Consider the following 19,262-nt stretch of genomic DNA (forward strand, 5'->3'; position numbering starts at 1 on the left):
GTGCTGGGAAAACTGGCTAGCCATATGTAGAAAGCTGAAATTGGATCCCTTCCTTACACCTTGTACAAAACTTAATTCAAGATGGATTAAAGACTTACATGTTAGACCTAAAACCATAAAAACCCTAGAAGAAAACCTAGGCAATACCATTCAGGACATAGGCATGGGCAAGGACTTCATTTCTAAAACATCAAAAGCAATGGCAACAAAAGCCACAATTGACAAATGGGATCTAATTAAACTAAAGAGCTTCTGCACAGCAAAAGAAACTACCATCAGAGTGAACAGGCAACCTACAAAATGGGAGAAAATTTTCGCAACCTACTCATCTGACAAAGGGCTAATATCCAGAATCTACAATGAACTCAAACAAATTTACAAGAAAAAAACAAACAACCCCATCAAAAAGTGGGCAAAGGATATGAACAGACACTTCTCAAAAGAAGACATTTATGCAGCCAAAAAACACATGAAAAAATGCTCATCATCACTGGCCATCAGAGAAATGCAAATCAAAACCACAATGAGATACCATCTCACACCAGTTAGAATGGCCATCATTAAAAAAGAAACAACAGGTGCTGGAGAGGATGTGGAGAAATAGGAACACTTTTACACTGTTGGTGGGACTGTAAACTAGTTCAACCATTGTTGAAGTCAGTGTGGCGATTCCTCAAGGATCTACAACTAGAAATACCATTTGACCCAGCCATCCCATTACTGGGCATATACCCAAAGGACTATAAATCATGCTGCTATAAAGACACATGCACACGTATGTTTATTGCGGCACTATTCACAATAGCAAAGACTTGGAACCAACCCAAATGTCCAACAACGATAGACTAGATTAAGAAAATGTGGCACATATACACATGGAATACTATGCAGCCACAAAAAATGATGAGTTCATGTCCTTTGTAGGGACATGGATGAAACTGGAAACCATCATTCTCAGTAAACTATCACAAGGACAAAAAACCAAAGACCGCATGTTCTCACTCATAGGTGGGAATTGAACAATGAGAACACATGGACACAGGAAGGGGAACATCACACTCCAGGGACTGTTGTGGGGTGGGGGGAGAGGGGAGGGACAGCATTAGGAGATACACCTAATGCTAAATGACGAGTTCATGGGCGCAGCACACCAACATGGCACACGGATACATATGTAACAAACCTGCACATTGTGCACATGTACCCTAAAACTTAAAGTATAATAATAAAAATAATAATAAAATAAAATAATTTCAAGACAGGAACAACAGAGCATTAAATAAGGTATGGGACCCTTTTGAGCTCATGCACAGGTTGTACACTCTAAAGCCAGTCCTGCTGATACTTTAAGCACCCTCCTTCCCATATTCCTTTAGGGTGGAGGTATATTCAATGGAGACTCTGTTGCTATAACTTATCCACCTATTTGGTCAGCCTTTTGCTACTTTTGTCCCAAATGCCTGACTGTAAGTGTTCCTCCTTCCTTTGATCTTTACATTAGACTTACTTTGCACTCTGAAATCCAACTACCTAGATTCACGTTTGGATTCCACCCCTTACCAGCCTGTATGACATGGGCATAGTACCTAACTTCTCTTTACCTTTATTTTACTAAATAGAGGTAAAAATCCTGAAAATTGAGGATAATGATAATAGCAACCTTATAGACCTGTGGATTGAACAAGCCAATAATTTAAAGTTTATGAATAGCATCTAATGCAGTGGTTCTCAACCCTGGCTGCAGATTCAAACCTCTTGGAGAACTGTTTAAAACTTCCATATTGCTGGGTCCCCACACACAACCAATTGACTCAGAGTCTTTATGGGTGAGTCCAGGATACTGGTAGTTTTAGAAAGCTCCCCAGGAGATTTGAGTGATCAAGAGAGTGGAGGACAAAACTAGTCTTGTGCACGGCAAGTATTCAGTACCGTGTTGGCTAGTTAATACACGGCGTAGCTAAACAAAGAAATAAAATGTTCTGCATTTCAGTTCTTCCCTTGGATCTACTCTGCTTCTGGCTTCTTTCTTCCACTCCCATCAGCTTTTATCCAACGTGTACCTGAAAGCAATATAAATCAAAACTGAAGATGTCTTAAGATTCTCCCACTGAGACGAAGGTGCCTTTGAATACAGGTCTCCCCATTAACCTAGAGATGAGAGGGGGAAATGTCAACTTCTCCAACAGGGGTCTTTCTTTTGATATCAAGGTGGGCTATATTCCAAAAGCTTGGCACACTGGGGGCTATAGGGGAGAAGGAGGACTTCAGTCAAGTCACCAGAGATCCTTAAATAATGCAAAGCAGAGGAACAAGGCAGTGAGGAGAATGTTAATTTCTTGAGCTCGTATTTCTCTCCCATCAGTGTGGATAATCATCTTCTGAAAATGTCCTTTTGTCATATTTATGATGGTGACACATCCATTATGAATACAGTAGCTCATTTGCAACATGATCTGACAAATATTGAATGTTCTAGGCTATATTTAATTCCATGATAACTAAAATCATTTGTATTTCTTAGTAACCAGAAACAGTTCAGATTATATAAAGCATAAAATAGGAAGAACTTACGATTTGTCTTTCACAATCAATCCAACAACCAGGATGTGGCCTGGGATTGAGATAGGAGCTATAGGAGTGGAGCCAATTTGGCCTCAAGATCAAGAGGATTTCAATTTCAGGCTGAGGTTCAGAGACTCATTTTTGGAGGGAAGCTGGATGAACTAGTGACAAATGATTTTCTAAGTAAAAGTCAATGACCATCTCCTCCAGCTAGGTCAAGGAATCAGTTTACAAACCCAAGGCCTTTGAAATTCAGACTATAAAATCTGACTTGGGGAGAATCTCAGAAGCCCAAATTCCAACACCCAGTTGTTGAATAATTGCTACATTTGCTGTGATTGTGGGTCTAAGAGAAAGGAGGAAATCCTGCCTGAAAGCTGTTTATGTTCTAGTTGGATCCCCAATTCCTAAACACCTGAGAAGGAAACTCCTAAGAGGTATCACAAAATAACATAGGTTTAGATGGCAAAAGAAGCATTATAGTCAGGGCAATCTTTTCAATGAATTTTGCAATCATGGGGAGCCCTGAAGTTCACTGTGTAGCTTAAAAGAAATATTTCTTTTTGGAAGAACAGAAGAGAATAAACTGAACTAGTCTAAATCATACTGCTTTTTTTTTTTTGTTAAGTAAATTGTTAGGATTAAGTACTGTTTTCTACAAGTTTTGTTTCGTTTATATATGCTTATGTATGTGCATCTTAGATTATTATGTAAAATGGAATTTTGCTGTCGTATTCAAGGTCCAAAAAGAATGAAATTCACCATTATTAGGGGACAGAGTCTCCTCAGGGCCCTTAGGACAGAATTTACAAAATGGTGGTTCACAGGATACCAATAGCCCATTAGCAGTGGGTCGATTGGGAATTTTATCATTGTTGTTTTATGGTTCACAAAATGAGGTTTTGAAAAAATAAGACTGAACGGTCAGCAGTTAAAAGCCAGGAGGTTTCATATTTTAAAAGCACAGATTTTGGCTGGGCATGATGGCTCGTGCCTGTAATTCTAGCACTCTGGGAGGCCGAGGCGGGTGGATCACCTGAGGTCTGGAGTTCGAGACCAGCCTGACCAACAAGGTGAAACCCCCGTCTCCACTAAAAATACAAAAATTAGCTGTGTGTGGTGGCAGGCGCCTGTAGCCCCAGCTACTCGGGAGGCTGAGACAGGAGAATTGCTTGAACCTGGGAGGCAGAAGTTGCAGTGAGACAAGAGTATGCCCCTGCACTCCAGCCTGGGCAACAGAGTGAGGCTGTGTCTCAAAAATAAAAAAATAAAAATAAAAAATACAGATTTCTAGCTTTTCTTCAAATACCAGAATATTTGGAAATAATGAGTCTGTTTACCCACAGACCAGGAGAGCCCAGACAAACTTTCTTCTGAAAAAGGAAAAAGTCTGATGGGTAAATCACGTGGATCTATTCCCACATTATTCTTTATCCCTGATCTTTTGGCTCGACAATGATTGGGACCTGGTAGGTGCTCTTGCCCCAGCCTACATTTTTGACCTTGTTGCTCATCCACCTTCTGTTCCAGTCAAACTAGAGAATTAAGTATCCAAGAATAGTTCTGGCAGTCCTCTAAATGTGTAGCACTCTCTCTTCACCTCAGACCCTCTGCTGGTTGAAACCTTTGCCAAAGCCCAGGCCAAACTTACAGACCTTTGAAAAAGCTTTTCTGAATCTTGCATCTCCTGGTAGTTTCCATCCCTGAATCCCCTATTCTCTACTGCCCTTGCAGTACTCTGGAATTCCATACTCTATAATTCTCTAAAATATGTCATTCTTATTTTTCGTCATCTGTCTCCTTGAGTAGGTCATGAGCTCCCGGAATGCAGGAACCACGTCACATTTGTCTCTACTTTACCATCCCATTGTCTAGGCCAGTGAATTGTGTATAGCAGATACTCAATAATTGCTTGATGAATTGCATTACAAAAGATTTCAATATAAGCTTATTTATTTAAGCATTGTTTGAAATAGCAAAACAAAAAAAAAAGAGGAAAACAGTCCAACTGTCCATCAGTTGAGTTTGAATAAATCAATTTCAGCACCTCCAAACAATGAAATACTCTGAGACTAGTAAAAATGATTTAGATCTATATTTCATGATGTATTATAGAAAGATGCTCAGGGTATATTCCTAAGTAAGAAAGCAATTTCCAGAACCACAAAGACAGCATTATCCGAAAAAAAATTTTGAATAGACACTTTTATGTATAAAGAAAATCTAAAAATATGTTTATTCGTTCACCTCACAGATGTTTCCTGAATTCCTACTATGAGTCAGAAGTTATGCTAAGAGCTGCACATATAGGATTTAAATAAGCAAAATCTCTATGAACATGGAGTTAACAGTCCAGTATGGGAGGTGAAGAAAAATTATATGTAAGACAATGATGAGTGCAACAAGAAAAATAAAGCAGAAAAATTGGATAAAGAGTGACAAAACTAATGTGGAGAACATTTGTATATTAAATAAAGTGGTCATAAAACAACTCTTCAATTAGGGATTATTTTTCCCAGAAATCTGAATGAAGTGACAGAATAAGCCACATTGTTATCTGGAGGAAGAGGATTCCAGGCAGAGAGAATTCCACGTGGAGAAGTCCCGAGGTATAATTGTACTGGCTGTGATGAGAGACACCAAGTAAAGGAAATGCAATATGAGATGAGATAAGAAAATTAGTGTGACATCGCATTATGTAATGCCCTATAGGGGACTTTGAGCCTTATTCTGAGTTGAGAGAGAGGATGGGCAGGCATTAGAAGTATAATAAAGAGTTTGGTAATGGACTTGGTAAGTTCAAGCGATCTATTAGACATCCAAATGGGAGGTAGATAGTTTGATACTTTATCTACCATTCAGAAGGCATGTGTAAGCTGTATTATAGATTTGGGATAACATATACAATGGTATTTAAATCCATTTTCTAGGTTGGCAAGACTACTTTGAAAATAAATGCAGAAAGCAAAGGGGTCTGTAAACAAAAAATAAAATTCTAAGCCCTCCCAACTATCTGAATGGACCCCTCCTCTCAGCCAAGGGCATTTCAAAGTTAACCTGAAAGACTACTTCAGGCCATAATGGGAAGTGGTGGAGGAGAAGGTGGTCAGACATACTTCATTACCATTAACATCAACACAAACCTTAAGACTGATAGAATAGTCTCTTTGAGTCTGATAAGAAACATTTACAATCTGTTCTCTCTAAAGCCTGCTATCTGGAGGCTTCATCTGCATAATTAAATCTTGGCCTCCACAACTCCTTATCATAACCCAGACGTTGCTTTCTTTGGATAACAACTCTTTCAACCAATTACCAATCAGAAAATCTTTAAATCTACCTATGATCCAGAAGTCCCCACTTCGAGTTGTCCCACCTTTCTGGACCAAACCAGTGTATATCTTACATGTATTAATTGATGTATCATGTCTTCCTAAAATGTGCGAAATCAAAGCTGCACCCCAACTACCTTGAGCACATGTCATCAGGACCTCCAGAGGCTCTGTCATGAGCAGCGTGTCCTTGACCTTGGCAAAGTAAACTTTCAAAATTGATTGAGACCTGTCTCAGATACTTTTTTGTTCACAGGTTTGAGGACTGAGCTTCATGGCATTCCATCATTTAGGGGTCTGGAAGATTAAAGAAGCTGAAAAAACATTACTTACAAGGAGGAGTCTGAGAAAGGAGGAAAAAGGAGAGAGCTAACTTAAAGGAACTTAATGAAGAAAGTACAGTAGTAATGAATGGATGCTTACAAGCTTAACGATGGTAGCAATAGCTTTTGTTGGTGAACATCTCTGTGATAAACCCCACAGAGCCCAGATGAGGATGTCAACAGTGCTATAAGGCTATCTAGTTAATGGAATGAGTAGCAGATATTTCCTCCCTTTGCTAGTTTTCCTAACCTTCGGGTATCAGCATCTCCAGTAGTTCAACCACAGACATTCCTTTTGTCAGGTAACTGAGGAAACTATACAGTCATTGTGCTTTTTAACAGAATTCAGTAGAAGAGAGTACGCTAGTAGATGGGTTCAGATAATTACACAAATAATTTACACCTGACATTTGCATGTTACAACACTATTATGCAGAGTGCCATTCTAGATTTTTAATCTTATTGGGTTCTTATATGAGCCTAGTGAGTTAGGTTATGCAGACATTGTTACAATTATTATTACAGTAGAATTGCATCTTACTTGGCAGTGGGATTCTAAAGTACATAAAGAGAAAGTTGTACATAGTCAAAATTACCTGTGAGAATTTTTCCTCTCAAAAACTCCAACACACTCAGTTTTCCTGCAAGTATTAGGATTCGTTGCTGTTTCTTCCACTCATGCCTGGTAAAGTGGATGGCTTCTCCTGGGGCTCATGCTGTTCAAGAAAATAGAGACATGTTCAGTATAGCAAGATGCATGCTATTTCTTCATTTTTTCCCCTCCCGTTATTCTTTCTTACCTCTTTTCATAAATATTTATGACCTCTCTTTAATATCAGGCATTATCATTGGTGCTGTATATACACTCGTGAAACAGAGAGACTATATTCTTGGCCTCAGCAGGCTTACAGTCTAGCACACACTGTGAGAAGCACATGTGATGCAGGAACAATAGTCCAGACCTTTGGCACACTTGCTATTGCCATTTATGGCTAGCAGAACTCTTGCACTAATTAAATTACTTCTTTTCCTCTAACAGAGTGGTTATATTTGAATTTGCCTAAGATAAACTCCCATCAGATGTAATTCTGTATTACCATAATACAAATAAAGACATAGGCTTAGAGAGAAAAGGTGACTTCCCAAGAGTCATGCTATCATAGTAGAATTGCACTTTAAGTCCAGGTTTAAAAATTTTTACATCCCATGTTCTCCTTCCTCTGTTCTCCTAGACACCTCTTCTCTCCTCTGACATGGTTACTCTTTTGGGCTGAGTCTGCACCTCCCCTTGTCCCTCCTAAATGGGACAGCATGGCCTTGCTCTTGTCTTTTGTTTGTCTTTTGCTCTTGACTTTTCCCTCCCCAGATACAAATTTCTGTTTCTATCCTCATCTCAGCCTCACCTGAAGAAAACGTGGCTATAAATGTCTCCATTGCTTAGTCTTTTGCTATTGGTATCCTTGACGCTTGGTGAGAATTAGCCCAGGCATGGCTATTGCATAGAAAGTACTTGATTTCACTTTACTGACATCTCGACTTTCCAACTTCCCTGGAGATTCCATTATATTCCTATAAACCAGGTAGGGAATTGTCATTTTTACTGAGGATAAACATATTTAGGTGAATGTCTCTCTGCAGAATCATTTATCTTCCATTCCAATTTATACTGTAGACATGGCTCTTGTCCAAAACACAGTGATTTATTAAGGTTTCTATTTAGGACTGTGTTTAAAGGCACTATGCCCTATACTGTGAGATTGTTAAAGTAAGAAATTCCCATAAAATTAAATTTCAAGCAGAACAAATTGTGTGGGGGAGGAGAGACAAGATTGTCTGAAGTACATGAATTCTTACTGGTGAGACTGTGAAACCCTTTGTATCATGTCAGGTTGACCTCACCTATTACTTGGTAAAAGTAGAAAGTTAAAGCAATGTGACTTCATTTAGGTAAATAGATGTGCTATATTATGAAGCTGCTCTAAATGTTTTTGAAAGTTGCCACTGTAATTTTATGATATACTGACTTGGTTTCATGTCATGGTCATTTAATGAAGTTTTTACATTCATCTGAGGTAAGCTATGAGAAGGAACAAGTGATTACTTGCAAACAGAGACCTTTTACAAATTGGTTTCCAAAAATAAGGGGAAGAAAATGGTGAAGTCTCCAGATCCTTTTCTTCACTAAAGAGCCATTGGCATGCAGTCACCTTTCTGGGCTTCAGTTTCTGTCAGGGTAAGAAATGTTAGCTGCTATAAGGAGCAACCTTAAAATCTCAGTGATTATTTGCTCACTCACTCCAGTATAAGGAGTTTGTGTGGGAGGTAAGTTCTGGCCTTTCCAAATTATGGCTCCACCATTTTCAGCAAATAGTCCCAAATTAATACCATTTGAAAGTTTTGCCTGGCACGGTGGCTCACGCCTGTAATCCCAGCACTTTTGGAGGCTGAGGCGGGTGGGTCACGAGGTCAGGAGATCGAGACCATCCTGGCTAACACGGTGAAACCCTGTCTCTACTAAAAATACAGAAAATTAGCCAGGCATGGTGGCAGGCACCTATAGTCCCAGCTACTTGGGAGGCTGATGCAGGAGAATGGCGTGAACCCAGGAGGCGGAGATTGCAGTGAGCCGAGACTGTGCCACTGCACTCCAGCCTGGGCGAAACAGTGAGACTCTATCTCAGAAAAAAAAAAGAAAGAAAGTTTTTTCATGGTTACCATTATTGCCCTTATGAGAAAACCATTTTCAACAGTCAGCTCACTCTTTGCAGGACTTTCTCTCTTACCTTTTTCTTACACTACAGACTGGCTACAACTTTAATGTGGATAAACATGAAAGAGTCGGCTATCTCTTTGATACCAAATTATTACACTGGAAATAAATATTGTTATCTACCTCCAACTATGTAACATTTTAGGCTTTTTCATTACTCAAGTATGCGAAATAACAAATTTAACAACTCTTTAGTTAATTGATTTTGGATGTGTTTTTCACAAAACTTCAGCCATAAGAGAAAAGATATCTGGTTGATTCAGAAAAAAAATAAAAAATAAAAAACTTCTTTTTTCCAAAAAGTATTTTCTCAAAATAATTTCTTAATGGAATTTAATGGTGTTTAATATTCAAGTTCTTCTCTTTTTTGTTTCTTTTCTGAGGAAAGGAAAGTAAAATACCAAGTAGATTTCAGATCACAAAAAAGAAGAAACTGGCAGGAGGCTTAACATTTGGTGTCTTGGATTTTTTTTCCTACTACCAAACAGTCCATATTTTTTTCTTTTATTGTATTTAACTCCTTCTTCGTATCTACATATGACTTATTTACACTGCCAATTTTTCATTATTTGCAGTATTTACTATCTAAGGTTTGTGGTGGCTGGTTTTGCATTAGTTTAAAAGTTTGTTGTTGTTTTTGGCTGGCTATATGAGGTATATTCCTGCACTTCTCTACTTCTTGACCATTGTGTAATACCGTCTAATTATTCAAACCAAAGTGATTTGAATAATTAATGCTTGATTCCACCTTTGAGAACCTCACACATCATCTTGGCCCTACAGAAATCATCTATATGTGGAATTTCACGAGGGTGGGATTTAAAACATGTGTTATAGGAAGGAAGGGAACATGAAGAGGAAGACTTATGATGCTGAATGGGGTAATAAGTTTAGAGGTAGAAAATGCAAGGTCTATTTTTGCAGAGTTAGAGAGCAATCTGGGGAAATGGGTGAGACCCAGATAGGGATGCCTCATATAAACACCTAGAATATTTAGACTCTACAGACGGTTTCTTCAAAGTGTATTTCAGAAAGCACAGTTTCCTCACTGCTCCATAAAAAGAGGAAATCATGTATTTAAGATATGCTTCATATGACTTTTACCTCTATTATTAATGTTGAACTTTGGTTTAATGTTTATTCTTGCTCTAAACCATGGCTAAATTTATTACTTGCATTATCACTTCTTGTTTTTGTAGGTAGATACTCTCATCACCAACATCATTATCATTGTATTTGTTATTTATTGTTGTGTAACAAATTACCCTAAAAACCAGCGTAAAACAACTATGAACGTTTATTCTCTCACCTTTTCTATGGGCCAAGAGTTTGGTAGCATCTTGACTAGGAGTTCAGGCTCAATGTCTCTCAGTTAGTTGCAGTCAAGTCATCAGCCTTAGCTGAAGTCCTCTGAGAGCTTGATTATGTCCTCAGGGTGCACTTCCCAGTTGGCTTGCTCACATGGCTGCCATGTTGGTGCTGGTTATTGGTTGAAGGCTTTTTCTCTACATAGGCATTCTAATGGGCTCTTTGAGGATCCTCATGACATGGCAGTTGGCTTCCTCCAGAACAAGTTATCCAAGAGAGAGCAAGGAGGAGATACAGTGTCTTTCACAACTCAGCTTTGAATACAACTCTGCAACATCCTATGGGCTACATAAGTCAGTCCTGTCTCATGGGGGAAGAGACTACCAAGTGTGTGAACACAGTATGAGAGGATAGCTGCAGGCCATTTCAGAGGTCATAATCATTATCTTGTTTTGCAGATCAGGGAACTAAAATCAGAGACGAAGTCATTTGACAAAGAACAAAGAACATTAGGAAAGATCACTTAAACCCAGAAACTCTGATTTAGAGAAAGCAAGTTTTGAAACTATTCTATATTTATCTCCAATAGATGATTTCTTTATTAGTGTCACATGGATATTAACATAGTAGACAGATAAATCTTTCTGTAATGAAAGTACTTTCCAAACTTACGAGTTTGTCTTTTCTTTTTCTTTCCTGTTTTCTCCCTCCCTTCTTTTTCTTCCTTCTTCTTTTCTTCCTTTTTCTTTCTTCCTTTTGCTTTCATTTAAATAGAATATTAACATCTTGGAGAACATGTTTTGGGAAATATCACTGTAGGAAATAGGGATAATTAGAAGATTTTAAATAAGACAAAGAAATGAAGAGAATGGTATTGGGGTAGATTAATTTGATAAGTGGGGGACACATTGGTGGGAGAAGGAATCAGAGGCATGCAAATGTGTTTTGTTAAGAAAACAGAAACCAAACAGACAAAAAAAGGTAAACAAAAAGCAAGGGACTATTACACATGTGACTTGGAAACAAATCAAAAGAAAGAGTGAAATAATGCAGGGTGGTGAAAGGGGGAGAGCAGTCTACAAACTACATAAAGCAGAAGAGTAGAGTGGTTAAAGGAAAATCATTGAGTCAAATACGTCAGACTTTGATTCTTGGCTTTGCCCTACAAGCTAGGGGATACAGGAAAAGTCACTTCAAACCCCTCTGACCCCAAACTTATTCACCTGAATAGGCGGGCAAAATTATGGTACCTCCTGTTGTGGGGAGAATTAAAAATCACATGGTAAATATTCATAAAAGATCTTTATTATTTTTCATATTGAACTATAATTACCTGAAGAAATTCAAAATTAAATGTGAATTTTTATTATGAATAGGATATTAATTTTTTTAAACATTTTTCAAAACCTCAGAACCCTGTCCTTGAAGGTCCTGTGATTAATGTATCATGATAAATATGACATTGTTCTAGTTGAAGGAAGGAGCCCACCTTCTTGCTCCCATTCCTTTTCTATCCTGAAGTGTTAGTCAAAGAAACTGTATAGAATGCCAGGAAATTTGCAAGGTGCTTTTTGAAAATCACCACATTAAAACCAAACCACCAGTGCCAATTTTTGAGATGAACTATGAGAAGATCATGATACAAGTAGAAGAGATGTTTCCCCATACACACATATAAATAGAGACAAATGAATATATCCTAACACAAAGCATTTGCAACCCCAAAAAGCTTAATTCTAGAGCCAGAGAGGAGAAAAAGTGAATAAGCAATAAGCCTGACTACTGAGGTCAGAATTTAGTTTTCATTATTACTAATGAACATAGATTTCCATAAATATTTATCATAACTTTGCAGGGCAGGTGCTGGATCTTATTTACTGCCATATCCTCAGTGTCTTGCTCAATACATACCATTTAATGATGCTTGATAAATATCAGTGGAATGAATGAATGATGGAGTCAGTGGATAAAGGAATGAATGTTTGCATGAAAATGTTCAGTAGAAATGGGAATAAATGGATGTGAGAAATAAACACTTAAAAAGAAGAATAAATAAACAAAACGAATAATAAATACAATTTCACTACAAACTGATGCACTGAAGGAAAGAAATTTCCTGACTTATAAGAAACAAGACAACTGAACTTTATGATTCGCTTTTGGCTTAAAAAGCCCACACTTCTAATCTTTTGTGAGTTACAATGTTCTCTACATCTTTAAGCTTCATTTCAAGACTGCATCAATAGTACTGCATTTCATAGAAACTTGAATTGAGGAGGAAAAGCCCATTTGACAGAGAAGATAAAAGAATGCACATCTATTATATATCAATTACAAGACTGAAAAAGTTTTTAAAAAAGAATTTGGGGTCTGTGTTAGGGTTCTCTAGAGGGACAGAACTACGATCTATATATAGATATACGTATATCTATATATAGATATATATAAAAAGGGGAGTTTATTAAGTATTAACTTACACAATCACAAGGTCCCACAACAGGCTGTCTGCAAGCTGAGGAGCAAGGAGGGCCAGTCTGAGTTCCAAAACTGTAGAACTTGGAGTCTGATGTTTAGGGCAGGAAGCATCCAGCATGGGAGAAAGATATAGGCTGGGAGGCTAGGCCAGTCTCTCATCTTCATGTTTTTCTGCCTGCTTTAAATTCACTGGAAGCTGATTAAATTGTGCCCACCAGATTAAAGGTGGATCTGCCTTCCCAGCCCACTGACTCAAATGTTAATCTCTTTTGGCAACACCCACACAGACACACCCAGGATTAATATTTTGTATCCTTCAATCCAATCAAGTTGACAGTATTAACCATCACAGGCCCTATGATATTTGAGGAATGGACATTAAGGAAGAACTATCTAGAAGACAAGTGGGGTTACGGTAGAAGACAAAATAGGTAAAAATGAAATGCTAACTCCATATTTGCACTATGCCATGAGCGTGAGTCTTTATGATGAATAATAGGAATGAAGAGCACTGATTAATTGGGTGAATTGACAACACAGAGGTCAGTGAGTCGAGAGTCTAAAATCATAATGATAATGATAATCACTCACAATTACTAAGCATTTACAATGTCAGGTACATTGGTATTTTCTTTTCATGTATTATTATATTTAATCCTTCTGGCACTTCTGTGATAAAGGTCAGGGATTTGCAAACTTCTTTTGTAAGAACCAGATAGCAAATACTTTAGGCTTTGTGGGTCCTATCATCCCTGTTACAACTATAGCCATGCACCACATAATGACATTTAGGTCAATGACAGACCACAATGGTGGTCTCAGATATTATAATGGAGCTGAAAAATTCTTATCACCTGGAAAATTTCTATTCCTTAGTGACAACTTCCAGTCCGCAAGCTCCATTCATGGTAAGTGCTCTATACAAATATACCATTTGTTATCTTTATACCATAATTCTACTGTACCTTTCCTATGTTGAGATACACAAATACTTCCCATTGTGTTACAATTGCCTAAAGTATTCAGGACAGTAACATGTTGTACAGGTTTGTAGCCTAGGAGCAATAAGTGATACCAACCAGCCTAGGTGTGTAGTAGGCTATCCCATCTAAGTTTATATAAGTACACTCTATGATGTTCAAACAATAATGAAATTGCCTACCAATGCATTTCTTGGAAGGTATCCCCCATTAAGTGATAGACGACAGTACTTAATTCTGCAGTTGTAGGAGGAAGCAGTCATGTATAAGACGCAAATAAATGGGTGTGGTTACATTCTAACAGCGTTTATTACACAAACAGGCAGCAAGCCAGATTTGCCAACCCTGGATGTAGATCATCATTCCCACTCAGTGTCTTTTGGTCTAGAGAGCCAAGATTCCAACTCAAGTCTTTCTATGCCAGAACCCACTCTCCTAACAACTTCATTATATTGCTTGCAATCAAGTTTCAGAAAGGTAACTTCAACAGAGGATGGTAAGCTGAATTACAAAGGAAAAACTGACTCCTAGAGACATGAAGGCTAGACAGTAAAAATATAAACGGGATTCACTGACATCTAAAACTAGGGAGGTGTATTAGTCCATTTTCAGGCTGCTGATAAAGACATACCTGAGACTGGGCAATTTACAAAAGAAAGGTTTAATGGACTTACAGTTCCACATGGCTAGGGAGGTCTCACAATCATGGCAGAAGGCAAGGAGGAGCAAGTCACGTATCAAATGCATGGCAGCAGGCAAAGAGAGAGTTTGTGCAGGGAAACTCCAATTCTTAAAACCAACAGATTTCGTGAGACTCACTATCACAGGAACAGCTAAGGAAAGACCCACCCCCATAATTAAATCACCTCCCACTGGGTTCCTCCCAAGACATGTGGGAATTGTGGGAGTTATAATTCAAGATGAGATATGGGTGAGGACAAAGCTAAACCACATCATTCGTCTCCCGACCCCTCTGAAATCTCATGTCTTCACATTTCAAAACCAATCATGTTTTCCCAACAGTCCCCCAAAGTCTTGACTCATTTCAGCATTAACTCAAAAATCCACAGTCCAACATCTCATCTGAGACAAGGCCAGTCCCTTTTGCCTATGAGCCTGTAAAATCAAAAGCAAGTGAGTTACATCCTAGATACAATGGGGGTACAGGCATTGGGTAAATACAGCTGTTCCAAACGGGAAAAATTGGCCAAAATTAAGGGGCTATGGGACTCATGCAAGTCCGAAATCCAGCAGGGTAGTCAAATCTTAAAGCTCCAAAATGATCTCCTTTGAATCCATGTCTTGCATCTGGGTCACACACATAAGAGGTGGGTTCCCATGGTCTTGGTCAGCTCTGCCTCTGTGGCTTTGCAGGGTACAGCTTCCCTCCTGGCTGCTTTCACAGGCTGGTGTTGAGTGCCTGTGGATTTTTCAGACACATGGAGCAAGCTGTCGGTGGATCTAACTTTCTGGGTTCTGGAGGACACTGCCCTCTTCTCACAGTTCCACTACACGGTGCCCCAGTATGGACTCTGTGTGGGGTCTCCAACCCCACATTTCCCTTCTACAGAGGTTCTCCATGACAGCTTCAACCCTGCAGCAAACTTCTGCCTGGGCACCCAGGCATTTCCATACATCCTCTGAAATCTAGGCAGATGCTCCCAAACCTCGATTCTTGACTTCTGTGTACCTGTAGGCTCAACACCACTTGGAAGATGCCAAGCCTTTGGGCTTGCACCTTCTGAAGCCACAGATCAAGCTGTACCTTGTCCCCTTTCAGCCATGGCTGAAGTTGCTGGGACACAGGACACCAAGTCTCTAGACTGCACAGAGCAGAGGAGCCCTGGGCCTGGCCCACAAAACCATGTCCTTTTCTTAGGCTTCTGGGCCTGTGATGGGAGGGGCTGCCAGGAAGACCTGTGATGTGCCCTGGGGCCATTTTCCCCATTGTCTTGGGGATTAGCATTTAGCTCCTTGTTACTCATGCACATTTCTGCAGCCCTTGAATTTCTCCTCAGAAAATGGGATTTTCTTTTCTATCACATTGTCAGGCTGCAAATTTTCCAAACTCCTATGCTCTGCTTCCCTTATAAAACTGAATGCCTTTAACAGCACCCAAGTCACATTTTGAATGATATGCTGCTTAGAAATTTCTTCTGCCAGATACCCTAAATCATCTCTCTCAAGTTCCAATTTCCACAAATCTCTAGGGCAGGGGCAAAATGCCACCAGTTCCTTTGCTAAAACTTAGCAAGAGTCACCTTTCCTCCAGTTCCCAACAAATTTCTCATGTCCATCTGAGAAGACCTTAGCCTGGATCTTATTGTTCATATTACTATCAGCATTTTTATCAAACCCATTCAACAAGTCTGTAGGAAGTTCTGAACTTTCCCACATTTTCTTATCTTCTTCTGAGCCCTCCAAACTGTTCCAACCTCTTCCTGTTATGAAGTTCCAAAGTCACTTTTACATTTTCGGGCATCTTTTCAGCAATGCCTCACTCTACTCGTACCAATTTACTGTATTAGCCCATTTTTTACACTGCTGATAAAGACATACCCAAGACTGGGCAATTTACAAAAGAAAGAAGTTTAACGGACTTACAGTTCCACATGGCTAGGGAGGCCTCACAATCATGGTGCAAGGTAAGGAGGAGGAAGTCACATCTCACATGGATGGCAGCAGGCAAAAGAGAGCTTGTGTAGGGAAACTCCCGTTTCTAAAACCATCAGTCCTTGTGAGTTCCATTCACTGTCATGAAAACAGCTCAGGAAAGACCTGCCCCCATAATTCAATCACCTGTCACTAGAGGAGCCAGCCAAACACCTCCCACTGGTGGGAATTGTGGGAGTTACAATTCAAGATGAGATTTGGGTGGGGACACACACAAACCATATCAGGAAGTAATAGTAGCAACAGATGAGAGAGAATGGATAGAGGTTCACAGTAGATAGAATCTCCATGATTTTGTAACTAATTGGTGTGGTAGAACTAGGAATGCATATACAGTATGGTACTCTCAAGTAAGTAGAAGAGATAAACTCTATCAAATTCTGCTAAGGGGTTGAATGAAAGACTGAGAATTGACCACTGAATTTTGTAACATGAAGGTCACTAGTGACCTAAATAAGAGCAATCCTGGAAGAATGATAGGGACCAAAAGTCAGAATAAATTAGGATCTCAAGAGAAGACGAAGGCAGGGCTGAAAGTGAGTTCATATAACCTTTTTAAAGCCTTTTTAAAATTAAGAAATATCAAACCAATTGAAAGGTGTTCTAGAAATCAACTGGTCTGTTCTCCACAAAAATGTCAATATCATGAAAGATAAAGAAAGGCTGAGGATTAAAAAAAAACCCTACAAGACATGATGGCTACATTTTATACATGATTGGTGATTGAACTCAGGATCATGGAAAATTATTAAAAAGAACATTCTTGAAACAATTGATAAAATTTGAATATCGGCTGTATTTTAAATGAGAGTATTATATCAATGCTTAATTTCTCAAATTTGATAATCGGATTGTGGTTATGTAATGGAATGACTTTGTTGTTAGGAGATACACCCTGAAGAACTTCAGAGTGAAGGATTATGATAGATGCAACTGTCACTCAAATGATTTAGAAAAAAATATGTATGTGTGTGTGTGTATGTATACACATATTTTTCTGAATCATTTATGTGTACATAAATATATATGATATGTATGTATACATGTATGTATGTATATATATAAAATAATAAATACATAAAAATGATGACATACATAAGTAAAAATAATAAATAGATATACAGGTAGAATATTGAATATACACATATGGAATCACTGAGGGGAATATGGGAGTTCTCTGTATTATTCTTCCAGCCTTCCTATAACTATGAAATTATTTTATAATAAAACATTTTTGAAAATGTTCAGTAATTATTTCTGAGTATTTAAATGAGTTTTTTCTATCTCCTTACCTCTATTTCAATTTTTTTCAACAGCAAACAAGGATTGTGTAGAAACATAAATATTTTTCAGTGATGAGAGAAAAATATATCAATTAACTTTATCAACCACTCAAAAGAGAAGTGTTGTAGCAATTTTGGTATATATTAATTTTATGAAAGATATTTGTGGTATTTTTTGTAATTAGAGAAAAATATTTAGAACAGCTCTTTAATGGTGAAATTATATAGCACAGATGATATTTTGTGGGCTAATGTTCTTTGTATCAATAAAGAAGGAGTTTATAAATTGGTACATTGCTTTAAGTATTTTCATATTTATTATAATGATAAAGCACCAAGTGAACTGCCAATTTTGAATTTTCCTGAACTCAATTGTCACAACTTGCTTATGGGCTTAAATTTTTATCTCAATGTTCTATGTGTTGCTTTACCATCCACAGAAGAAAAGATTCCAAAAGCAATTAACTATACCCTTTGGTCTCCCTGAGAAATTCCTATAGGGAATCTGTGAAAGAAAGGGCAGGATTAGGGTAATCATACAAAATCAGTTTAGTCAGATTCTTACCGTTGGGAAAATCTGGCTTAACACCCCTTGGCTAGCAGAACAAGTTTGCCATTATCACAGTAACAGATTTTTGGTAGAAACTCAAAAGCCACTTGTTGATTAATTGGCAGAAATGGGAGGAAAGTTTTTATCAGAGACAACTTGATTTTGCAAGATCTAGCAAGGTTAGCATTAACTCTCACTGTCACAGAATGTGCAATATAAAGGCCACAGTGTTAGGAGACTGGGTAGATTGTTTTAAAATGTCAATCCGTCTAACAAGAAGGATAAGCCAACTTTGTTGACGGTAAGTCTTAAAGTACTTTATTGACTTAATAGCCAAAAAAGAAAGAAACATGGAGAAGGAAAAAAATGAATCAGTAAAGAAGGTTGAATTACAATAATATCGCTGCTGAGATTTGTAATTCAATGGAAACAAGTCACTTAAATTCAGCCTTTAAAAATAATTATAGAGATATTTTTTGCAATTATTATGAATATTGGGTTTTGAAGAGGTTTAAAACTGTGTGTGTGTATATATATGTATGTATGTATGTGTGTATATGCATATATGTGTATATACGTGGGTGCATATATATGTACACACACATATATATACACACATACCTGTACACACAAACATATATATGTATATCAGTCAATTAGTTTATATGGTCTACTATGCTGCCAGAAGCTGAAATTGTATCTGTGTGTGTGTATATATGTACATATATGTGTGTGTATATATATACTAAAACCAAATACAAATAAAAATAAACATCTATTTTAATGCACTGATAAACTGGCAAGAAGACAAGGATTGTCCAGAGGAATTAAGGAAGAACAAGAGCCCAACATGGTAAACAAGGATCAAAGCTCACTTTTACCCTGAGGGCATTTGAGCCCCAATGACTTTGGGCTTCATTTTTCATGGCCTCATGAGGAACGAAGAAAAGAGAAAAATATTTCAGGGTAGTAAATCTAACAGGAGATTCTACACATACACCTGGGG

General features: G+C 38.1%; 1 long non-coding RNA gene across 1 annotated transcript; it reads right to left on the reverse strand.

Annotated features, from left to right (window-relative positions):
• Positions 1–6,546: 6,546 nt before the first annotated feature.
• Positions 6,547–11,207, reverse strand: LOC129471304 (uncharacterized). Its single transcript, XR_008653547.2, has 3 exons — positions 10,968–11,207; positions 10,297–10,762; positions 6,547–6,933 (listed from the first exon to the last, which is right to left on the reverse strand). It is a non-coding gene; the product is annotated as an uncharacterized lncRNA (long non-coding RNA).
• Positions 11,208–19,262: the final 8,055 nt, after the last annotated feature.

Source organism: Symphalangus syndactylus, chromosome 21, assembly GCF_028878055.3.
Source record: "Symphalangus syndactylus isolate Jambi chromosome 21, NHGRI_mSymSyn1-v2.1_pri, whole genome shotgun sequence".
NCBI classification, from domain to species: domain Eukaryota; kingdom Metazoa; phylum Chordata; class Mammalia; order Primates; family Hylobatidae; genus Symphalangus; species Symphalangus syndactylus.